This window comes from Narcine bancroftii, chromosome 1 (assembly GCF_036971445.1).
Source record: "Narcine bancroftii isolate sNarBan1 chromosome 1, sNarBan1.hap1, whole genome shotgun sequence".
Lineage (NCBI taxonomy): Eukaryota > Metazoa > Chordata > Chondrichthyes > Torpediniformes > Narcinidae > Narcine > Narcine bancroftii.
The window spans coordinates 360,206,810-360,231,738 of NC_091469.1; the positions used below are offsets into that span (position 1 = coordinate 360,206,810).

At 42.2% G+C, this 24,929-nt stretch overlaps 1 long non-coding RNA gene and 1 other non-coding gene across 2 annotated transcripts in view; both read left to right on the top strand.

Moving 5' to 3' along the window:
- The window catches only part of LOC138752630 (uncharacterized), a 131,042-nt gene that overhangs the window by 81,261 nt on the left and 24,852 nt on the right, over nt 1–24,929 (top strand). The window contains exon 4 of the long non-coding RNA XR_011350788.1: nt 1,330–1,400. This is a non-coding gene — a long non-coding RNA (uncharacterized lncRNA). The remainder of the gene's footprint in view (nt 1–1,329; nt 1,401–24,929) is intronic.
- LOC138752128 (U6 spliceosomal RNA) lies at nt 18,865–18,971 on the top strand. Its single transcript, XR_011350400.1, has one exon. It is a non-coding gene; the product is annotated as a U6 spliceosomal RNA (small nuclear RNA).

A 24,929-nucleotide genomic window follows, 5' to 3' on the forward strand; every position in this document is an offset into this window, starting at 1 on the left:
GACATTTGGTCACCATGGATGAGTTGTTCCCAAGAGTATGTGTCAGTGCTATATAATTCTATGATTATGACTCTATGATCACAGAAAGTACCCAATAAAATATTCCCAGGAAGCTCAGGAAGGATCATTATCACACTTTATTCAAGTAGCATTTTATTTTCAGACATTAATGTTAAACATAAAAACAGTCCTGCACGGTTAATTTTTTCAACACCTGTTTGCTTTCTTTCAGAGTGAAAATTGGCACCTGCTAATGAATTTCTCTAGTTTTACAGAAACAAGGTGAAAGGGAACAGGCATTACTCATCAGGATTAAGCTCTTTATCAGTGATGTAGTGTCATAGGTTCAGAGGATACTTTTTTACCTCTTGTACATCATACAATTTCACCCATCTGATGTAGAAGTGGAAATTTGAACACAAATAGGCAATAAAGCCCTTAAAGTGAATTCAGTATCTGCTGTGTGATAAAATGGAAATAGAGGACAACAATAGATCATTGTTAGTAGAGGAATTAGTTTGATTAGACTCCAGCCGAGACAAAAATGTATAAGTAAAAGGCAAAAATACCGAAAAGGTCAAGCAGTTCAGTTGGCATCAGCAGATGTATATTGTCACCCTTTGCTTCTTTCTCTAGATGCTGATGGACCTACATTTTTCCAATATCATTTATTTAGTATCTGATTTCCATTATCTGCTGACATTTATTGCTATGAATTTGAAGAGAAACCATCTCCATTATAATCTTTCTACACCTTGTTGTGATACCAGTGTTATTATTCCATGGTGTTACATGGAATTTGAGATCTTTGATTTTAAACCACACCAGCTTGAATGTGCAGTGGTTAATATTTAGATAAGTAAAACAAAGGCCAAGTAGATTTCGATAGGGCCACAACAACTTATTCAAAAAAATAACACTCTTCTGTTTCAAAAGAATGAGGAGGGGGAGGTGATGAATAATATTGTGCTACGAAGGATAAGCACCAAATTGAATCGCGAACAGAAGGCATTCAGTTCTGTCATTGGCAGCAAAACAAAGGGAGTAAGAATCAGATGTAGCTTGGTAGAAATTAATGCTTCTCAAAAATATTGTTCGTTTTTCACTTTAATGTGGAGTCAAAATAACACTGCAAACATGAGTTCGGAACAATTATATAACATGCAAATATTTTGTAATAATAAGTAGTCTTATCATAAATACTTCTTTAAAATTAGAGCCTCAAGATAGGCTACATAGCAAAATTGCAACATGTTTAGCTTGATATTTCTTTTTTGATGAAGGTACTGTAAATATTGTTCTACATTGAAATGCACATTGTTCTTGTAGTTATCTACTTCCAAAAGACTTCAGTACGCATCAGGACTCCTACGAGAGTGAAGAACTCTACTTGAACATGGGTAAGTTCTTACTTATCTTTCATCTCGGATCAGCCTGTTAATTAGAGAAATGACTTTCTGCATTATCTGCAAGCTATCCCAAGTGACAGAGGTACCCTTCCTGTCTCTATTAGTAAAACATATTGGTAAATCCATCAGTAGCACCTGAGACTTGTCAGTACAATATCATTTATAAAATCTTCCACAGAACCTTGATTGTCTTGATTCCAAACGTATATATGCAAACCAGAGAATTCTGGAGAGGGTAGTCAATGGTTAGTTAGCAGACAACTTACAAGTGCATTCATGACCTCAGTGTCGGTCAGCAGTTAACCATATAACCATAACCATATAACCATATACAGCACAGAACAGGCCAGTTTGGCCCTACTAGTCCATGCCAGAACAAATCCCCACCCTCCTAGTCCCACTGACCAGCACCCGGTCCATACCCCTCCAATAAATGTTTTTGCTTTTGTTGAGGAAGAACATGAATAATCTAAATGAATGGATGATTGCTTCTGACCCCGACAATCCAAGAATGAGACTTGAATGAGAAAAACAGGAGGCATGGCTACCAGAGTCATTTTATCTTCATATTTCCTTAACTAACTCACATAGATCATTTACTGCCTACTTAATATTTCTTTAGCAAAGGCTGAAGTGAACAAACAGTCTTGATGTGTGTTACTATCTTTCTTCTTTCTACATCTGCTTGTATGCAAGAGATCCTCACCATTTATACCACTAGTAGCACAAATGCACAATTATTTTTCCATCATCTCCTGATGCAGCATGGACACTTACCACACCTCAGTGCCTGCAGATGTACTCATTGGATGGATGAAGCTCTTGATAATGCAATAATGATAAAGTGACTGTGCATTGTCAAAGCCTGCTACAAGATAAGGCTTCCAGTAGCTGTCATCTCAAGTCTTAGGCTTTTAAAATGAAATTTATGATAGTCATGAGGAATGAGCTGAATTTGGACATATTTTCATCCTACCAGTTTTCATTAAATTCCATATAACTGACTTCAAAAGCAAATGACACTCACTAGTTTATATCGTACACACCCTTTTGTGATAGGCTTTGAGAAGCAAAATCCTTTTTTTTAAGTTCAATCGCAGGATGTTCAAGTCGCTGGCCATTGGCAATTGTTATCAGGAGGTGTCTTCTTAATCTGTTTAATTGAATTTATCAATTGCCATTTCAAAGGGCATGTAAGAGTACATCACACTGTATGTTTTAAGAACAGTGAAATGACAGCATATTACTTATTCTAACAAGATCATTTTATTTTCATTCAGTGAGTGATTTTGACCTAAAACTGTCTGCAAGGATGGTGGAAGTGAGCGTATCAGAAATTTTTAAAGAAAATTGATGCACACTTGAGAGATATATGTTTGCAGGGCTAGAGGGGTAAAGTAAGGTCAAGGCACCAACTGGATTGCTGTACAGAGAGTCTGTGGAGAGTAAATGGATGAAATGATCCCCTGTGACTCTAAAGGTCTATTAATTAACCAAATATGTTCATGAAACACTGTTCATAGTTTCATGGTAACAGTGACTGAATTGAGTTTTTATTCCAGATTTATAAACTCCCCAGCTGCTGTGATGGAATTCAAATACTTTGATAGTTTAGTAGTCCAGGTCATGAATCTAATAATATGACCAATATGTCTCTGCACCATATACAATTAAGACCATAACATTTAGGAGCAGTATTAAAGCCGTTCAGCCCATGGAGAATCTTAGCCTCTGACATTGCATTCCAGCTGAGTACACATGTGACCTGTGTTCCTTGAATATTTTTGAAAAATAGGCTAACCCCCGACTGAGATCACTCGCTTGCTCTCTCTCTTCCTCCCTCAAATCCTTCTTTTTCTTATTTTTAAATATAAAACAGTCTACCAATTAATTCCTCGGAAATATTTCTCTGACCCCCTCAGCGCCAATCTCAGAAATTTTACCTTTCTGAACAGCATTTAATCAACACAGTTCTCTCAAGCCATTTAGTAGTCCAATTAACCATCAATAAACCGGCAATAAATCTAAGCTTCCTTTATGGATAAACAAGGTTGGGGGCTTTTATTCTTGTGAAGACCAAGTTTACTCTAGCCTAATTGGTGCTTCACTAATGGTAAGGATAGCATCGAATTAGTATTGCACAGCAACTGTTGTCACTGACTCCACATATTTACAGAATGCACAGAGTAATTACACAAGTCACAGAAAAAATTGCACTCATGAATCACAAATGAAATTGGGGTGAGCCAAGCATCCATCGTACCAAAAAAAAATTATGAATCCAGTTTCTCTGTGATATTTGATAATGATAATATACCAAAAAAATACCATTAGAACCATGGAACACCACTGCATATAAACAGACCCTTCCGCTCATTTAGTCCATGTCAAAATATTTTTCTGCCAAATGCCATTGATTTGCATGCAGACTGTAGCCCTCCATACTCCTCCCACATATGTACCTATCCACATTTCTCTTAAACATCGCAATCAATTCCACAACTACTATTTCTGCTGGCAACTTGTTCCACCCTGTGAAGAAACTCCCTCCCTAATGTTCCCCTTAAATAATTTACCTTTCACGCTTCATCCATGTCCTCTTATTCTTGTTTCACCCAACCTTGGTAGAAAAAATCCTGCTTGCATTTACTCTATCTATACCCACATCATCATGTACAGTACCTCTAACAAATCTCTTCTCATTCTCCAACACTTCAAGCAATAAAGTCCAAACCTACTCAGCCTTTCCCCCTTACCCAGCTATTCAAGCCCGGAAATATAAATTTTCTCTGACTCTTTCAATCTTATTGATATATTTTCTGTGGAATAGGTGACCAAAACAGCACACAATACTCCAAATATTCTCACAAATATCTTATACAACTTCACAATAACATCCCAACTCCTCAGTCAATAGTTTGATGTATAAAGATCAATGTATCTATATATCTATCTGTGATACCACTTTTAAAGAATTATGTATTGTATTCAAAATCTTCTGCTCTACCACACTCTAGGGCGCCCTACCATTTACCATGCAAGTCCTCCCATGGTTTGTTCTCCTAAAGTGTAACATCTAACACTGTTTGCATTAAATTTCACCTGTCATTTTTGCAGCTTTCCAAGATCCTACAACAAGCTTCCTTGCTGACCAATTTCACCCTCAATTTTAATGACATCTGCAAATTAACTGATCAAATGTATCATGTTTTAGAACCATAGGACATTACAGCAGAGAAACAGGTCCTTTAGCCTTTCTAATCTATTCTGCCTAGATGGACTGCCCTGAATCCAGTCCATTACTCTTTATACCTCTCTTATCCATGTACCTGTCCAAATTCTTCTTAATGTTAAAACTGAACCCACATTAACCACTTCAGCAAGCAGCTCAATCCACAGTCCCACTTTCAGGGAAAGTGACTCCACTTTCAGGGAATTATCTTTCTGCATTCCCAGATCCCTCTGTTCTACCGCACTCTTCCATTCCTTACCTTTTACCATATATATCCTTCTTTGGATTGTTCTTCCAAATTGCAACACCTCACACTTGTCTGCATTAAATTCCATCTGCCATTTTTCAGCCTATTTTTCCAGCTGGTCCAGTTTCCTCTGCAGGCTTTGAAAACTTTCCTTGCTGTCCACAACACCTCCAAACTTTGTGTCATCTGCAAACTTGCTGATCCAATTTACCACATCATCCAGATCAATGATATAGATGACAAATAATAATGGTCTCAGTACTGTTCCCTGAAGCACACCACTAGTCACAGGCTTCCAGTCTGAGAAGCAATCAAAAATCCTTAGCACATTCTGGCTTCTCCCATAGAGCCAATGTTGAAACCAGTTGACTACCTCACCATGAATACAGAGTGTCTGAACCTTCCTGACTAACTTCCCATGCGGTAACTTGTCAAAGATCTTGCTAAAGTCCATGTAAAGTCCATCTGTGCTAAAGTCCAAGGAAAGCTTACACAGCCTTTCCTTCATCAACATTCCTGGTAACCTTACTTGGAAATCTGACTCACACCTGAGTTTGGAACAATGGAATGCTGAAATGCACAGTTGTATTCCCCTTGAGAAAATTATGCATAATTTAAGGAAAAAATATGATATAATTTTACATATTTGGCCCCCATAATTTATATATTTTTTTAATTTTTAGATTTCTATATGTTCTTCTTAGTCTTTAAGACCTGTGTGGAACCCTATTAATGATGAAATAGATATGAATTTTGGACCAGATGGGATTTAACACTTTCAGCTGTCCATCTTATTCTTATTTTTATCCTTTTTCTTTTTCCTTTTTTTTCTAACTTCATACTTAATTCTATATGTTTCTTTTTTCTTTTATCATTTTTGAGACAGTGGGGGGGAGGGGGTATTGGGATATTATCATCAATTATTTGATATTGAATACATTATTACATCTGTATTTCAAAATATATTTAAATACATGTATGGTTAAAAATTAAAAATTAAATATTAAAAAAAAACATTCTTGGTAACCTCTTCGAAAAACCCTATAAAGATTTATGTCTGAATAGAAATGATACAATTTAACTTTAGACATATGTGCTCTAGCTACTACTTTAAATTGCAGTAAACAATGCACAAAAGGAAGTGGTGTTAATCAAATTAAAAACTGAGTCCCAAACATAATCAGACACTGAAAAATTCAAATCCTGCTCCCAGGCATTCATGATTTTAACTGTGTGGGGGGGGGGGGGGGGGGGGGCTAATTCTAGATCAGCCAAATTATCATAAGGAAGAATATTAATCCTTTATGGGAAGTTTGTAGATCAAAAAAGATGTCAAGAACAGTTGCCTAGGAAAATCAGAGATCTAATATTGAACAAATTGTCTAATTTGTAAATATCTAAAAAAATGAGTTTTGTGTAAATTAAATTTTACCACCAATTGTTCGAAAGATGCAAAGTTGTTGCCATTAAAAAGCTCTTCTAAAACATTTAAAACCCAATCTGTGCCAGTCATTGAAAACAGTGTCTTGTAAAGGTAGAAAAAGGTGATTGGATATAATAGGTCTGGCAAGAGAAAAATGCTGAAATCCAAAAAACTTTCTAAATTGTGGCCATATTCTCAAACTATGTTTAATTATTGGGTTATCAGTTAGTTTACATGAAGAAGAAGATAAGGAAGACCCTAAAATTGCTAAAAAAGGAAGTATTTGTAACAAACTTAAGTTCAATTTCTACCCATGTTGTGGAGGGAGGGGTGGGGGGGGAGGGTTAACCATGAATATCAAATTGTAGGAAAAGATTCAAATCACATACATTAGCCACCCAGTAATAACATCTAAAATTAGGAAATGCCAAACCTCCATTCCTTCTAGCTTTTTGGAGATGAACTTTATTTAAAAGGGGGTGTTTTCCTTGCCATATATAAAAAGATCTAAGCTAATCAAGTGAATTAAAAAAAAGATATAGGAATGAAAATCAGTATATATTCAAAAAGACACAAATATTTAGGTAAAATGTTCATTTTAATAAAATTAATGCAGTCAGTCATGGAAATGAATAACGGTGACCATGTCAATAGGAAGAATTTAACAAGATTAAATAAAATAGTGTAGTGTGCTGTGAGTGAGCACAGCACAGAGACTGAAGTGGCAGGATGTGTGCTCACGTATCATAACTAATTGATTTTATTTGAATCTAGTGCGCAGCATTTAAGTATGACTCTGTTCCTCCCGTTAAGGACCCATGCTTGCATCACGATGATGCGAGCGCTCATGCGCCCTTCCTGTCTGTACTGCAAGAGATGGTCCTGCGATGCCATCCTTGCCGCGGCTGCCCTGCTGCCCGAGCATAACAAGAAATGCCAGTTCACTGCTGCAATTACGTTCTTTGCCACACAAACCCTCCCCCCCCCCCCAGAACAGGCACTGATTGTCTTGCGATGCATTGCAGGTGAGGTGTGCTGCTTTGGCAGCCATCCTCTGCCTACTGGTGGTGGGACCTGTATCAGCTGGGATAAGTCCAAGTGGGCTGGTTTCAATCGGTCCATTCTGAACAGCTCCTCTTTGCCCCCAATGTCAAGAGCGAACATGGACGTGTTCCTGTACAGGACTTTGTACAATGCTGCTGAAGGGGAATCCTGTGTAGGCCTCTGTGCACGAATATGTAGTCACAAGAGGCCGCATCTGGGGTGTAGCTGCAGGGTGGCTGACCATTTTGCGATGGTGGAAGTGGAGCAAGTGAACCCAACTTGCGCTGCAACCTCTCCAGGAGGGCTGCAGTGTTGGTGTCCTGCTTAGTCGAAGGTGGGAGGGGTGAAATAGTCTCACCATAGCTTGGTTCAATAGAGAAAGCACCAAAGTCATCCTTGGGTGCCGTGCATATCTCCAGTAGCACCTGGGGTAATGCATCCATGCAGTTGGGCCTTTCGAGGCATGCCATCAATGCTGCATTGAGATGGCGATGGAACCTCTCGACTAGGCTGTTTGCTTGTCGGTGGTCGGCCATGGTACGATGAAGCTGGGTGCCCAGGAGTTTTGATACTCAGTCCATAAGGTGGAGGTGAATTGGGCACCTCAGTCTGTTGTAATGTCTGCCGGTACACCAAAGCTGGTGGAGAGGAAAGCCCTTGCACACGTCTCTGTAGTAGTGTCTGGGATGGGTTTTGCCTCTGGCCAATGAGTGTACCTGTCCACTATTATAAGCAGCTAACACGATCCTCAGGAGACTGGCAAGGGCACAACAATGTCAATGTGTACGTGCTAGAACCTACAGGAAGGATTGTCAAAGTCTTGTAGCTAGTGTCTGGTGTGTTGCTGGACCTTGGCCGCTTGGCAGTCTGTGTTGGTCTTTTCCCATTCTGTGACCTGCATATGCAGACCATGCCAAATGAATTTCACTGGCACCAGTCACACCATTGAGCGGACTGAAGGGTGCAACAACCCATGGATCATGTTGAAAACCATCCACCTCCATTGGGTAGGGATGAGAGGGCTGGCTGGTGAAAATACCAGAGAGGAGTGTTGCACTGTCAGTGTCCAGCAGGAGGTCTAGGAGCTGCAAACCCATGATTGCCATTCCATAGCTGAGTCTCTGGGTCACCCAGCTGTGCACAGGGTAGTCTATACTCTGTGACAGAGCATTGACTGCCGGTCTGGAGAATGTGTCTACAACCACTTTGTGCTTTCTCAACATGTGTCAGATAGCAATGGTGAATTCAGGGACATAGGATAAATCTTTGTTGTCAGGCAGACCACGGGTTGGACAACTTTGAGTGGAAAGTTAGTGGCCTGTGATGAGTGTAGACAGTGAATGGATGTCCTTCTCGGAGGTCATGAAAATGGCAGATGGCTAAGTAGAGGGCAAGCAGCTCCCTATTGAATGCACTGTACTTCAACTTGGGTGGTCGCATGTGTCTACTGAAGAAAGCAAGAAGCTGTCATGAGTCATTCACAAATCGCTCCAGGACAGCGCCCATGGCGGAGTTGGAAGCATTCATTGTGAGGGCTGATGGTACATCCATATATGGGTGAGCCAGCATTGTCATGTTGGCCAGGGCATCATTAGTCTGCTCGAACATGCTGTGAGCCTTCTCTATCCATTCAAGCTCCCTCGATGAACCCAACATCAACGTGAGAAGCTTCTGCATAATCTTGGCAACTGCAGCAATGAATCTGTTGTAGAAATTCTCCATGCCCACGAATTCCTGAAGTCCCTTCAGTGTTTATTTTTTGAAGACTTTATTTAAAATTTTATAACATGAATACAATCGAGAATTACATTTAAAGAAAAACATCCCTTCAGTGTTGTTAGTCTGGTGAACCACTGGTGGCCTCGACTTTGGCTGGCAAAGGGGTTGCTCCTGCTGAGGTAAGTCTGTGGCCTCGAAAATCTATCTCCGTGAGGCCAAACTCGCACTTCTCCAGGTTGTTGGTGAGGCTGAACTGTGCAAGGCAAGTGAAAAGCTGGCATAGATGCTTCATGTGCTCCTCAGGTGAGCTGCTGGCTACCAGGATATCGTTGAGGTACATGAAGAGGAAAGGCAAGACTCTTCTGACTGTGTCCATGAGGTGCTGAAAGGTTTGCACTGCATTTTTCAACCCAAAAAGGCTGAAAGGGGTGATGATCTCCGTCTTCTGGACATCATTTGGGTGCACGGTGATTTGATGGTACAGGTACACAATCCTTTATTCGGACTTCTAAAATCCAGAAAGGTCCAAACACCAGCAATTTTTTCCTGGTGCTGATGCAATGGAGGGAGAGAGAGACAGACAGCAGCAGAACTAGGTTGGGCGGGGTTGTGGGAGAGAGACAGCAGCACGACTCAGGTGGGTGAGGGGGGAGACACGGCAGTACGACTCGGACAGGGGGAGTCGGCAGCATGACTTGGGTGGGTGAGGGGGAGAGAGACGGAAGCGCGACGGGTGGGCAGGGGGAGAGAGATGGCAGCACAACTCAGATGGGGAGGGGGGAAAGAGACAGCAGCACAACTTGGGCGGGCGGGAGGGAGAGAGACGGCAGCGCGACTCAGGTGGGCTGGGGGGTAGGAGAGATAGACGGCAACGTGACTAGGTGGGTGTGGGGGGAAGACAGCAGCGCGACTCGGGTGGGCAGGGTGAGAGAGATGGAAGTGCGACTTGGGTGGGTGGGGGGGGGGGAGAGAGATGCCAGCGCGACTGAAAGGGGGTGGATACGGCAGCTCAGTTCAGGTGTGTTTAAATCTGGGGCAGCTGGCTTTTGTTGTGAAATCCGGAATAATCCAAAATTTGGAACACACAGTCCCCCAAGGGTTCCGGATAAAGAACTGTGTACCTGTATCCCCGGATCAGGTCGACTTTGGAGAAGAGTTTTGCGCCATGGAAATTTGATGCAAAATCCTGGTTATGGGGAACTGAGTCGTGGTTTGGTGTCGTTGCATTGTTGAAGCATCTGTAAACACTGCAGGACCACCAGCTGCCATTGGACAGGCACCAATTGGAGGGGTGAGGCCCATGGGCTATCGGACCAACAAACAATGCCCAGTTCCTCCATGCACCTAAAGTCTGCCTTAGCGAGGGTAAGTTTGTCTGGTGCCAGGCGTCAGGCACGTGAATGCAATGGTGGGCCAGTGGTAGCAATGTGGTGTTAGATGCCATGTTTGGGCATAGCTGCCATGAACGAGGGACACCATGTGGAAAATCTCTGCGTGGACTAGCTGTCTGCCCTGTAGGTCAACAAGCAGAGAGTGAGCCCATAGGAAATCTGTTGCCAGCAGGGGTTTGTCCATCGAAGCGAGCATAAAGGACCATTTGAAAATATTGTTGCTGAAACATACAGGAATCCTCCTTTTGCCTAAGGTTCTAATGGCGGTGTTGTTGACACTCGAAGGACAGGGCTCTGGGGCTTTGTGCATGTTTTGAGTGCCATAGGGGGAATGACACTTATCTCTGCCCATGTCCACGAGGAATCTACAGCCTAAAATGCAGCCCCAAATGTGGAGAAGGCTTTTTTTCTGGCCAGCCGCTGCAACCAACAATGCCGGCTGGCCACGTCATTTTCAGCCATGAACATGGCTGATGGTATCTGCGGGTAGAACCTCCCCTCCCCACCAAAGTTGGTGATAGGAATACCATTTGGGATTGGAACTCTCCATCCTCTAGCAGGGCGTGGCCTGCTCACGTGGTGGTCTGGACTTGAGCATTATCCTCGGTGGTGGCCATGAGACCTGTGCGGGTCGCTGAAATCCACGCCGGCCAATAGGAGCCTGATGTCCTCAGGCACCTGCTTGAGGAACGCTTGCTCGAACATAAGGCAGGGCTTATGCACTTCTGCCAGTGTGAGCATTCCATCCATGAATTCTGAGGGGAATCTGTTGCTGGAGCCTGGCTGCTCGCTCACATCATGAGAGGCCATATGTGCCGATGAGGAGATCTTTCAGAGCCATGAATTTACCTTCCTCTGGTGGCACCTTGTGCTCGTGTCACGATGACGGGATTGGACAGTCCCGCAATGCCATCCTTGACCCGGCTGCCTGCGTGTTACAAGCGGGGCTGGTTCGCCGCTGCAATTATGCGCATCGCCACAAGGATAAAAAGATCCTTCAAAAGATGTTTATTACTCCGAGTAATTGTAATACCAATATAAGTAAACTGATTCTTCACATAAATTCTCTATGTGACAGATATAAAATAGGTGATCCTTCTTTAGTTCCTATGTTCTGGACCTGCTCTAGTTATGAAGAATTTTGGAAAGAAGTTCTTCAAACACTATCGGCAATTCTGAAGTTAAAATTTGAGCGCTAACCTTTAATTGCTCTTTTTGGATCACCTCAAGATATTGATGTTTTACAGACTTCAATTCAAAGCCATATTTTATCTTTTACATCATTGTTAGCCAGACATGCAATTTTGATTAAATGGAAAGTTAACACTCCACCTACACACACACAATGGTTAAGAAATATTATGGCTTGTTTAACTCTAGAAGAAATTAGATATGCTATCAAAGATTCAAATGTTAAGTTCCAAAATAAACAGGGCCCACTTTTGGACTATTCTCATAATCTTAAGGTTTAGTGTTGTTTTGGAATGTTGGTGCTCTGCTGTTCCTCTCCAAGCTGATGTCACTTGATTCATACATGTTCAACCTTGCTCAGAGAAGGGTGTTTTGAAATTGTTCTTTTTGGGTTTTTTTGTTGTTAAATCTTATTTTATTGTTATGATTTTGCTCTGGATTTTCTTATTATGAGAATATAGTATAAAGTTTTATTTTTTTTTCTATTTTTCCAAATCTTGTACCACATTATATAATTATATAATATGGTACAATATGGTAAAACATTAATAAGAAATATTTTAAAAAGAAAAAATCTCTATAAGATTGTTTAAATCTGATAATTATTTGGATAGCCATGTTGTCTGTTCCTAATCAGTCCCTGGGTCTCCAAATAATTGTATGTCTGATCTCTTAGAACACTTCCAATAATTTACCTACCGTTGACATCAGGCTCATTGGCCTATAATTTGCCAAGTTATTTTTGGAGCCTTTTATAAACAATGGAACATGAGCTACCCTCCAATCCTATGGGACCACACCTGTGGCTTAGGATATTTGAAATATTTCTGCCAGAGACCCTGTAATTTTTACACTAGTGTTCCTCAAGGTGTGAGAGAATATCTTGTCAGGCCCTGTGGATTTATCTACCATTGTTTGCTTTAAGACATCAAGCACCTACTCCTTTTTAATCTTTACTGGGTCCATGACCTCACTGCTTGTTTTCCTTACTTTCCTCGACTCTGTTTCAGTTTCCTGAGTAAATAATGGTGCAAATTTTTTTTTAAGATCTCCCCTATCTCATCTGGCTCCCTACATATCGAACCACTCTGATCTTCAAGAGGACCAATTTTGTCCCTTACTATCCTTTTGTTCTTAATATACCTGTGGAAACCCATAGGATTTTCCTTCATACTACCTCCCAAAGCAACCTCATTTCTTCTTTTAGCCCTCATAATTTCTTTTAGCCCTTCCTGATTTCTTTCTTGAGGTTTTTTCTTGCATTTTTTTAATACTCCTTACGTATCTCATTTGATTCATGTTGCCTATATATCTCTGTTCTTCGGTACTTGATCCCCAATGTCCATCAAAAACCAAGGTTTCCTTTAATCCTGATAGGAACATACAAACTCTGTACCACTGATCAACAATCAGTGAGGATCAGTAAGAAAATTTTGTCTACAATCTCCATCAGTACAGGAGCACCACAGGGCTGCATTCTTAGTCACCTGCTTTACATCTATGACTGTGTGGCTCAGAATGACAATAACATGATTTACAAATTTGCTGACAATACCATGGTCATGGATGGTATAAAGAAAGTCTGCGTACAGGAGGGAGATTGAAAAGTTGGTTGAATGGTGCACCAACAACAATCCTTGCACTCAATGTTACCAAAACAAAGGAACTGATTGTTGACTTCTGGAAAGAAAACTAGAGGTATGTAATCCAGTAATCATGGGGGATCAGAGTTGGAGGAGATGAGCAAATTTAAGTTCTTGGGAGTCACTATCACAGAGGGTTTTTCCTGGACCAAACACACTAATGGCATCGGGAAGAAAACACATCAGCACCTCTACTTCTTTAGGTGTTTGGAGAGGTTTGGTATGACACCAGAAACCCTGGCACATTTCTACAGATGTGTGGGGGAAAGGGCGCAGACCGGCTGCATCACAGTCTGCTATGGGGACACCAAAACCCATAAGACCGGCTGCATCACAGTCTGCTATGGGGACACCAAAACCCATAAGCATAAAGCCTCCAAAAGGTGGTAGACACAGCCCAGGACATCACATCTCTACTAATGAGTACATCTATAGGGCAAGCTGCCATTGGAGAACAGCAGCAGTCATTGAAGGATTTAGTAAAGCATGACAGGCTGCAGATGCTGTGATTGTGGTAGACACACTGAAATGCTAGAGTAACTCAGCTGGTCTTTTCAGCATCTATAGGAGACAAAGATACATTGCTCACATTTCGGGCCTGAGCCTTTCTTCAAGGAAAAATCAGAAAAGGCAGAAGTAGGATATAGAGCATAGAACTTTTCAGCACAGTCCAGGCCCTTTGGCCCTTGATGTTGTGCTGACCTATATATTCCTTCTTAAATAAAAGTACTAAACCCTCCCAATCCCATAACCCTCTATTTTTCTTTCATCCATGTGTCTGTCTCAGAGTCTCTTCAATGTCAGTCTCCACCACCATCCCCAGCAAGGCATTCCATGCACCCACAACTCTATGTAAAAAAACTTACCCTTATGTCTCTTAACTTTGTACTTATGTTCTCTGATGTTTGCTGATCCTGCCCTGGGAAACCGGTGCTGGCCTCTCATAATCTTGTGAGAGGAGACTTGATAGAGGTCTACCCTTCTATGCTCCAAGAGAAAAGTCCCAGTTCTACTAACCTTGCCTCATAAAATTTGTTTTATAGTCCAGGCAACATCCTGGTCCTGCACCCTCTCCATAGCTTTCACATCCTTCCTATAATGAGGTGATTAGAACTGAACACAATACTCTCAGGAATTTAGAGAGTTGAGACATGACCTCTCTACTCCTGAATTCAATCCCTCTATTAATGAAGCCCAGCATCCCATAGATCTTCTTAACTATCCAATCAACACGTGCAGCGACCGTGAAGAAAAATGAATTTGAACCCCAAGGTCTCTCTGTTCTACCACACTCTTAAATGTATCACTTCACACTTATCCGGATTGAAATCAATCTGCAAATTTTTTGCCAAACTCTACATCCTGTCTATATCCTCTTCTAATCTTCGACAAACCTTCAGTTCCATCCACAACTTCTCCAATCTTCAAATCATCTGAAAACTTACTGACCTATCCTTCCACTTCTTCATCCAGGTCACTTATGAAAATTACAAAGAGCCGGGGTCCCAAAACAGATCCTTATGGTTCTCCACTAGTCACCAACCTCCAGGAAGAATACTTTCCTTCCACTACTACTCTGTACTATCTTCCTATAAGCCAATTTTTTAAATCCACACAGCCAATATTCCACTGATCCGATGCCTCATGACTTCCTGAATGAGTCTCTCATGGGAGACCTTGTCAAACGTGTTACTAAAATCCATAGAGACCACATCCACTTCTCTACTCTCATCAATTTCTTTTGTTACCTCCTCAATAAAACTCAATTAGACTTGTAAGGGCCAACTTTCCCTTCACAAAGCCATGCTGACTATCCTTGAGTAGAATGTCCTTCTCAAAATGCTCATAGATCCTATCCTTAAGAATCCTCTCCATTACTTTGCACACCACTGACATAAGACTCACTGGTCTATAATTCCCAAGATTCTGCCTATTAACTTGTTTAAACAAGGAGACTACTTTTGCCATTCTCCAATCCTCTGACACCTTCCCTGTGTCCAAAGAGGATTCAAAGATCATAGCTACTGCCCCAGCTATCTCTTCTCTTACTTCCCACAGTAGCCTGGGGTACATCGCAACAGGCACTGGGTAATTATTTAGAAGATCCAACTCTTCCACTTATTTAATCTCAAAATTGTCCAGGCCTGTTCAACCTCACCCTGATCAAGGCCTATTTTTCTGATGAATACTGAAGCAAAATATTCATTTAGGACTTCCCCAACCTCCTTCACCTCCAGGCACATATTGTTTCCTTTATCCTTTCGCGGTACCACCTTCATTCTCATCATCCTTCTGTTCTTAACATAGAATGCCCTGGGGTTCTCCTTAATCCTATATGCAAAGGTCTTCTCATGCCCCTTTAAGCTCTCCTAAGTCCTTTCTCAAGGTCCTTCCTGGCTACCATATACTTCTCATGAGCCCTTCCTGTTTCCTGCTTCCTATATCTAATGTGTTTCTTTCATTCTGTTGACTAGTTGCCTTAGCTGTTTCATCAGCCATGGTTCCCTTTTCCTACCATCTTTCCTTGTTCCAGTGAGACAAACCTATCTTGAACCCTGCACAAGTGGTCCCTAAACTTCTTCCAAATGATTTCTGTGCTTTCACCCTTAAACAAATGATTCCAATTTATTCTTGCTTGTCCCTGCCTTCATAATTAGCCCTTCCCCAGTTAAATACTTTACCATTTTGACTATTTTTATCCTTTTCCATAGGTATATTGAAGCTAAGGAGGTTGTGGTCATTCTCACCAAAATGCTCCCCCATTGAGAGGTCTGCCACCTGACCAGGTTCATTCCCCAGAACGCGATCCAGTATAGCCTCTCCTCCATTCAGCCAGTCCACATACTGTGTCAGAAATCCTTCCTGTACGTAACTGACAAATTCAGCCCCATCTATACCTCTTGCAATATTAGGGAAGTTGAAATCACCCATAACTATAACCTGCATTTCCCGCACCATTCACAAATCTGCCTACTTATCTGTTCCTCAGTGTCCTAAAGGATATTTGGGGGCCTATAAACTACTCCCAGAACAGTGATAGCTCCCTTCCTATTTCTGACTTCCACCCATACCGACTCAGTGGACACTCCCTTTGCAGCATCCTCCATTTCAATTGTCATGATACTATCCCTGATCAGTAATGCTATTCCTCCCCCACCACCTTTTCTACCTTCATTCCTATTTTTTTTTAAACACCAAAACCCCGGTACTTGTATCAGTCAGTCCTGCCCTTCTTCCAGCCAAAATTCAGTAACAGCCACAACATCGTTGTTCTATGCACTGATCCATGCTTCAAGTTCATCCACTTTATTCCTAATACTCCTAGCATTGAAAATAACACATTTCAACCCCTCTAACTGGCTACCTTTATGTTTTGTCCCCTGCCTGTTCTTCCTCACAAACTCAGAGCATATAGCATCATGCTTATGTCCTACTACCCAAATCTCTACATGCATTCTGATTCCCACACCCACCAAACTAGTTTAAACCTTCCCCAACAGCTCTTGTAAATCTGCCCATCAGGAGATTGGTCCCCCTCCAGTTCAGGTGCTGCCTGTCCTTTTGATACAGGTCAGTTCTTCCCCAGAAGAGATCCCAATGAACCACAAATCTGAACCCCTGGCAGCAACTCTTCAGCCACACATAAATCTGCCACAACATCCTGTTCAAACCCTCTCCGGTGCGTGCCACAGGCAGCAATCCTGGGATTACACCCCTTTTTTCTTCACTCCCTATATTCCCTCTTCAGTACCTTATCCCTACTTCTATCTATGTCATTGGTCCCCATGTGGACCACAACATCCAGTTGCTCACCCTTCCCCTCCAGAATGCTATGAACTTGATCAGCGACATCCCTGACTCTGGCACCTGGGAGGCAACATACCATCTGGGAGCCTCAAGCTTCCTCACAGAACCTCTTATTTGCTTTTCTAACCAGTAAGTCCCCAATTACAATAGCTCACCTCTTCTCCCACCTTCCCTTATGAGCTAGGGGAACAGCCTCCATGCCAGAGACATGACCACCATGACTTATCCCACAACAGTATCTAAAACAGTATACTTGTTGAGGGAAACGAGCACAGGGGTGCCCTGCTCTTAGTGTCTCTTCCCCTTCCCTCTCCGGACAGTCACCCAGTTATCTGTATCCTGACTTTTAGGGGTGACCTCCTCCCTGAAACTCCTATCTATCACCACCTCTGCCTCCCTTAAGATCCAAAGTTCATCCAGCTCCAGCTCCAGTTCCCGAACTCAGTTTGTTAGGAGCTTCAGCTGGATGCACTTTTGCAGATATATCAGAAAGTCTCAGAATTCAAACAATGGGGGAGGAATCCAGACTATCAAAAGGTGTTAATTGGATGTGATAAGTGACTAGGTGGAATTTATCATGTCTGTGCGAAAGGAGGCAGGGAATGGAGACATGACAGGGGAAGTAGGGGTTGGGGGGGGGGGGGTGTTAACGAAAGCCAAGAAGTTGATATTAATACCAATAAGTTGGAGGGTGTCCAGTCGGAAGTTGATTTATGGATGGTTTCAGTTCGATGGTACATGAGACCATAGACAGATATGACAGAAAAGGAATGGAATAGAAAATTGAAATGGGTTTCCACTGGGAGATCCACGCTATTACAGTGCACAGAGTCAAGGTGCTATTGAAATAGGTGGCCAATGGGAGATCTGTGCAACTGTGGTGGACAGAACTGAGGTACTATTGAAATGGATGGCCATTGGAAGATCTGCACTATTGCAGTGGACAGAGCCGAGGTGCTCTGTCTGCCGTAATAATGTAAATCTCCCAGGGCCACCCATTTCAATTTTCCATCCCATTCCCTTGCTGACATGTCTGTCCATGGTCACATGTACCATCGGCCTGAGACCATCCATAAATCAACTTCCGACTGGGCACCCTTCAACTGATTGGGATTAATATCAACTTCTTGGCTTTCGTTAACTCCCCACCCCACCCCCCCCACCCCTACTTCCCATGTCGTATCTCCATTCCCTGCCTCCTTTCGCACAGACATGATCAATTCTACCGAGTCACTTATCACATCTAATTAACATATTTTGTTGCACTGGATGGCATTAATATTGACTTAACTGGCTTTCATTAAAACCCCCTCCCCCCACTCCAACCCCTACCACCCCGTCGTCTCCATTCCCTGTCTCCATTCGCACAATCATGCTAAATTCTACTTAGTCCCTTATAACATCCAATTAACATATTTTGTTAGTCTGAATTCCTCCCTCATTGTTTGAATTCTGAGAATTTCTAATATATTCTGCTTCTACCTTTTCTGATTTTTTTCTTGAAGAAGGGCTCAGGTCCAAATCGTTGGCAACGTATCTTTGTCTCCAAAAGATGCTGAAAAGATACGCTGAGTTCCTCCAGCATTTCAGCGTTTTTACTTCATGAAGGATCTACACCACCCAGCATACACTCTGTTCTCACTGCTGCCATCAGGAAAGAGGTATAGATGCCACAAGACTCACACCATCAGGTTCAGGAACAGCTGCTACCCCTCCACCACCAGACTCCTCAACAGCAAACTCAATCAGGTAATCATTGTGCTAGTTTCAGCAGCACACATTCTAAAATTGGAATGATACAGAAAAGATTAGTATGGTCCCTGCACAAGGATGGCATGCAAATTTATGAAGCATTCCATATTTAAAAAAAACAATTTAAAAAATTCAGATACTCGTTTAATGACTCTTACTTGTGCAATTTATTTTTTTATTCTCTCTGTATCGCAGTTTGTTTACATTAATTATCTGTTTATAGCTCTTTATTTGTTTACATGTATACACTGTGAACAGTTTTTTTTGCACTACCAATAAGTAGTAATTCTGCTGTGCCCGCAGGAGAAAGAATCGCAGGGTGGTATGCGCTGTCATGTATGTACTCTGACAATACATCTGAAATCTGTACTCTCAAAATTTAACCTTTGAATATCTTCCACTTACTTAGCACATCCTTGCCAGAAAACAGCTTATCCCAATCTGCACTTTCTAAATCTTTTATCATCCTGATCATTTATATATTGTAGATGAAAAACAATTAGGGACCCAACACCAATCCTTGAGACACACCTGTAGTCACAGTTCCCCAGTGAGAGAGGTAATCGTCTACTACCACTCTCTGGCTTCTCCCACAAGGTCAAGATTGTCATGATAATGAATATGTATGAGATATACCGGAAGTCACGTGGTATGAGAGAGAGATAAGAACACAAGCAGGAGAACAAAGGAAACAGGAGAATAAAGCCACAGAGAAGTTTACCTGATAAAACTTGTGTTTAATGTTTCATTAACTTCACATTTCGGGCCACAAATGTGACATTGGCGACGAGGATGAAAGAAGCTTGAAGAAAATTAAAGACTAAACAAGATTACAGAGGATTACAGACAACTTCAAGGTGATAAGAATTTTCTCTGTAACTCAGTTTTTTGGGGCAGGAATATTTCCTCATGGCTGGGGCAGACGGTGACTTTCTAACACATAGTGGAATTGCTCATTTTGACCCAACGGGTGATGCAAGCACTGTAAGTGTGAAGTGGAAGGCATGGCTGGAAGAATTTGAATCCTACGCCGACAGTCATGGCCTATTTCTAGATACCGGTACAGTTGAACAAAAAGCGCAGAGAAGGGCGTTACTTCTTTTCACTGCAGGACCCTCAGTTCGGGAAACATTTAAGACACTTTTGAATACTGGAAGAAAGGATGAGTACCAGAATGCGGTAGATGCATTAAATGCACACTATGCAGTGACACCGAATGCTACATTTCAACGACATTTGTTTCGGAGAACGAGACAAGAAGATGGCCAGACAATTGCTCAGTACGTGACGAGACTACGCCAGCTAGCTGTTGGATGCAATTACATGCCAGCTGATTTGGACAACCAATTATTGGATCAAGTCGTACAGCACTGTAGATCAGATAAACTCAGAAGACGTCTACTGTAAAGAGGGAGTGAGTTGGAACTCACCGATGCTTTAACCATTGCTGCTGCATTAGAGGCTGTTGAAGGGCAATTTCATACCATGACCCTGAAAGACAACTCAAGCCAGCAAATTAAGAGGCTCTCACATCGCCATAATCAGCCAAGATATACGCCGATACATGACGTGGAGTGTTATCGATGTGGAAACCGAGGTCACCTTGGAAAAGACCCATATTGCCCAGCCAAAGGTAAAGTTTGCAGAAAGTGTGGAGGTAAGGACCACTTTGCAAAGAAGTGCAAAAGCAAGTCCAATGCAGACCAGAAGAGGAAGAGTACAACTTCCAAAGGCAAAGCCTGGGGGAAAGGAAAGTATCTTGGAAAGAAAGATACCATTCGCCAGATAGACGGTGACGATGATGATACCCAGGAGGAACAGAGTTGTTACCAATTTACGTTGAATGAAGTACATCATGAGAAGGTCCCAGTGATCATTGGTGGAGTGACAGTGCAGGTCATTGTAGACTCGGGCAGTGACAGTAATGTGATTGATTGACATTTATGGGAGAAGTTGAAAAGGAAAAAGATCATCTGCACCTCAAAGAAGTGTTCCAAGAAACTGTATCCATACACAGCAACCAAGCCATTGCAGACCATTGGATGTTTTACTGCAACTGTTGAAGCTGGAGATAAATACACAGAAGCAGTTTATGGTCATAGAAGAGAGGGGAGAACCATTGCTGAGTAGAAGCACAGCGCAAGACCTGGCAATACTTCATATTGGAGCTTGTGTCAATTCAATTCAGTCATACGAGGATATGAAGCAAAAATTTCCCGCAGACTTCCAAGGAGTAGGAAAGCTGAAAGGTCAACAATTGAAGCTAGCGGTAGATGAAACGGTCAAACCCAAGGCACAACCAATGCGCCGAAATCCGTTTGGTCTTCGTGGGAAAGTCGAAGCCAAAATTAAAGAATTGATCGAACAAGACATTATTGAACCGGTGGAACATTCGACACAATGGGTCAGTCCCGTAGTGATTGTGCCCAAACCAAAGGGTGACATAAGACTATGTGTTGACATGAGAATGGCCAATGAAGCTATAGTTAGAGAACGACACCCAATACCAACAGTGGAGGAAATACTTCAAGAACTAACTACCAGCAAGGTATTCTCAAAAATTGATCTGAAATGGGGCTATCATCAATTAGAGCTGGATCCAGGTTCCCGGGAAGCGACAACATTTGTGACTCACTGTGGATTGTATCGTTACAAGAGACTATCATTTGGAATTAATGCAGCTTCGGAGATCTTCCAGTATGAAATCCATCGAGTGATTCAAGGCATTCCTGGAGTTGCCAACATTTCTGACGACATCATAGTCCATGCACCAACGAAGGAAGAGCATGACAAACGGTTGAGGCGTGTACTATCTAGACTACAGGAGGCAGGCCTTACCGTGAATGGAAACAAGTGCCAGTTCGTTGTGTCAGAAATGGACTTCATGGGACACAGACTTACACGGAAAGGACTAAACCCTGCAGAGGCCAAGGTGAAAGCTATTGCAGAGGCACGTGCACCTCAGAACGCAACAGAGGTGAGGAGTTTCCTAGGATTGGTCAATTTTTGTGCAAAGTTCATTCCTAATTTCGCTACAGTGGCAGAACCACTAAGGAAACTAACCAGGAAAGGTGTACCATTTCATTTTGGATCTGAGCAGAAGAAAGCGTTCACAGCGCTGAAGCAAAGCCTGACAGATGCAAAAACTCTTGGATATTACGATCCGGCGGCATCAACCAAAGTCATAGCGGATGCCAGCCCGGTTGGTTTAGGAGCCGTGTTGGTCCAGATGCATGATGGAGGACCGAGAATCATTGCCTATGCCAGCAGATCGTTATCAGATGTGGAGAGAAGATACTCTCAGACAGAGAAAGAAGCACTCGGACTTGTATGGGCCTGTGAGAGGTTCCATGCATATTTATACGGCATTGAATTTGAACTCATCACAGATCATAAGCCATTAGAGGTGATCTATGCACCTAGATCAAAACCATGTGCCAGAATAGAGAGATGGGTACTCAGACTACAACCCTACAAATATAAAGTAATCCACATTGCAGGGAAAGCAAACATTGCTGATCCGCTGTCCAGATTGGTGAAGGATGGTGGTCCACATTCCAAGTCAGAATTGGGATCAGAAACAGAGAGCTTTGTACGCTTCGTAGCTATTCAGGCGACACCGAAAGCTGTGACTACGAAGGAAGTCGAGAGAGAATCCGAACGTGATCCAGAACTCATGGAAGTAAGAGAATGCATACAGAGTGGACAATGGGACAAGTGTACTCACAAGGCTTACATTCCCATTAGAGATGAACTTTGTTGCATCGGACAGTGTGTATTGAGAGGCTGCAGATTGGTGATACCGCAAAGATTGAGACCAAAGATCGTATCCTTAGCGCATGAAGGACACCTAGGTATTGTTGGTACCAAGCAAAACCTCAGGACCAAGGTATGGTGGCCAGGTTGCGATAAAGACGCCGAGAAATGTGTTAAAACTTGTCACGGATGTCAAATCACAAGTAGGAGTAATCCGCCATAACCGATCCGGAGTACACAACTCCCGACAGGACCATGGATCGACATAGCTGTTGATTTTCTTGGACCTTTACCGACGGGTGAATTAATTATGGTAGTGATAGATTACTACAGCAGATACTATGAGTGCATGGTGTTGAAGTCCACAACCACTGAAAAAACAATACAAGCATTAGCAGAGATATTTGCAAGATATGGATTACCTGTTACATTATACTCTGACAATGGTCCACAATTCATTTCAGAGACATTTGCGGAATACATGAGGACCACAGGTATCCACCATCATAAAGTAACTCCGAAATGGCCGCAAGCCAACGGAGAAGGAGAGAGACAAAATCAGTCCATTGATAAACGATTGAGGATTGCACACGCAGAAGGACAAAATTGGCAAGAAGCATTGCTATCGTATGTGGCTGTCTATCGAGCAACGCCTCATGCAACCACTGGAAAAAGTCCTGCAGAAGCATTTTTTGGAAGAAAAATCCGCACAAAAATGCCAGAAATAAAGGAAATCCGAGACGACCAGGAGATGAGGGACCACGATGCTGAAAAGAAAGGTGCAGCAAAGCTGTACACAGATTCGAAACGTGGAGCCAAGTACTCAGACATCATGCCAGGGGATAATGTTCTAGTGAGGCATGAAACTGGTGGTAAGCTAGACACACCTTATTACCATCAACCCTACACTGTCGTGTCCAGAAGTGGCGGTATGGTGACAGTCAAGTCTCCGACTGGAGTCCTGTATAAGAGAAATGTCTCAGGTGTAAAAATGTACCAGTCCAGAGATACATCGAGCAAAGAGTTTGAAAGGCCAATACGAGATGCTGAAACTGAGAGACCTGATGATGTTCCAGAGGCAGTTAGTTACCAGCACTCCTGATGAAGTGACTAGAGCGCCAGAAACACCCGAAGCCGTGGTGAGCAGTATTTCCGACGCTGAGAGTGAACAACCGAGAAGCGACGACAATATCGCAGGCAGGCCGAAACGAAACCGGAAAGCGCCCAAACGATACGAAGACTTTGTGCCATAGTTTTAATAAGAACTTTGGGACAATATTTTAATCTTATATCATAAAGTGCATGTATGAATGCTGTAGGAAGTAAATTTTAAGTAGTTGAGTTATAGTATTACCGTTAGTTACGATGTTTGTAAGATTCCGAGGGATATTGGAAAGTGAAGGTAAAGTTTATTTCAGATTAAAGGAGGGATGTCATGATAATGAATATGTATGAGATATACCGGAAGTCACCTGGTATGAGAGAGAGATAAGAACACAAGCAGGAGAACAAAGGAAACAGGAGAATAAAGCCACAGAGAAGTTTACCTGATAAAACTTGTGTTTAATGTTTCATTAACTTCACATTTCAGGCCACAAATGTGACAAACATCAAATCCAATTTGCTCCCTCATCCTAAATGACTGAATCTCCTTGATCACCTCCCTTGAAGGATCTTGTCAAAGGCTTAGCTGAAGTCCATGTCGACAATATCCACAGCCTTTCCTTCATCAACTCTCCTGGTAGCCTTCTTGAATGTTCATGAACTACTAGTACAAGTCCATAATGACAATTCCAAATTAGGCCCTCTGTATCCATATACACGTATATCCGGTTTTGTCAGATATCTTCCAATAAATTACCCACTACTAATGGCCCATAATTACCCAGATTGTTCTTAAAGACTTTCCTGAACAATGGAACAGCATTAGGTTTCCTTCAATCCTTTGGCCCCTGTCTCATTGCTAAGGATGTTTTAAATACCTCTGCTAGGGTCCTTGCAATTTCTGTACTAGCCTCGCTGAAGGTCCTTGAGAATATTTTGTCAGGATCCGTGCATTTATCCACTCTTATTTGGCTCAAAACAACAAGCACCTACTCCTTTCTAAAGTGTATGAGGTACATGACATCACTGCTGTTCTGCCTCTCTTCTGTAGACTCAGTGTCCGTCTCCTGAGCAAATACAGATGAAACAAAATCCATGTAAGATCTCCCCCATCTCATTTGGCTCCGTGAATAACCATTCTGGTCTTCAATCAGACCATTTTTTCCCCCTTGCTATCCATTTGCTCTCAACATAAATGTTGAATCTCTTTC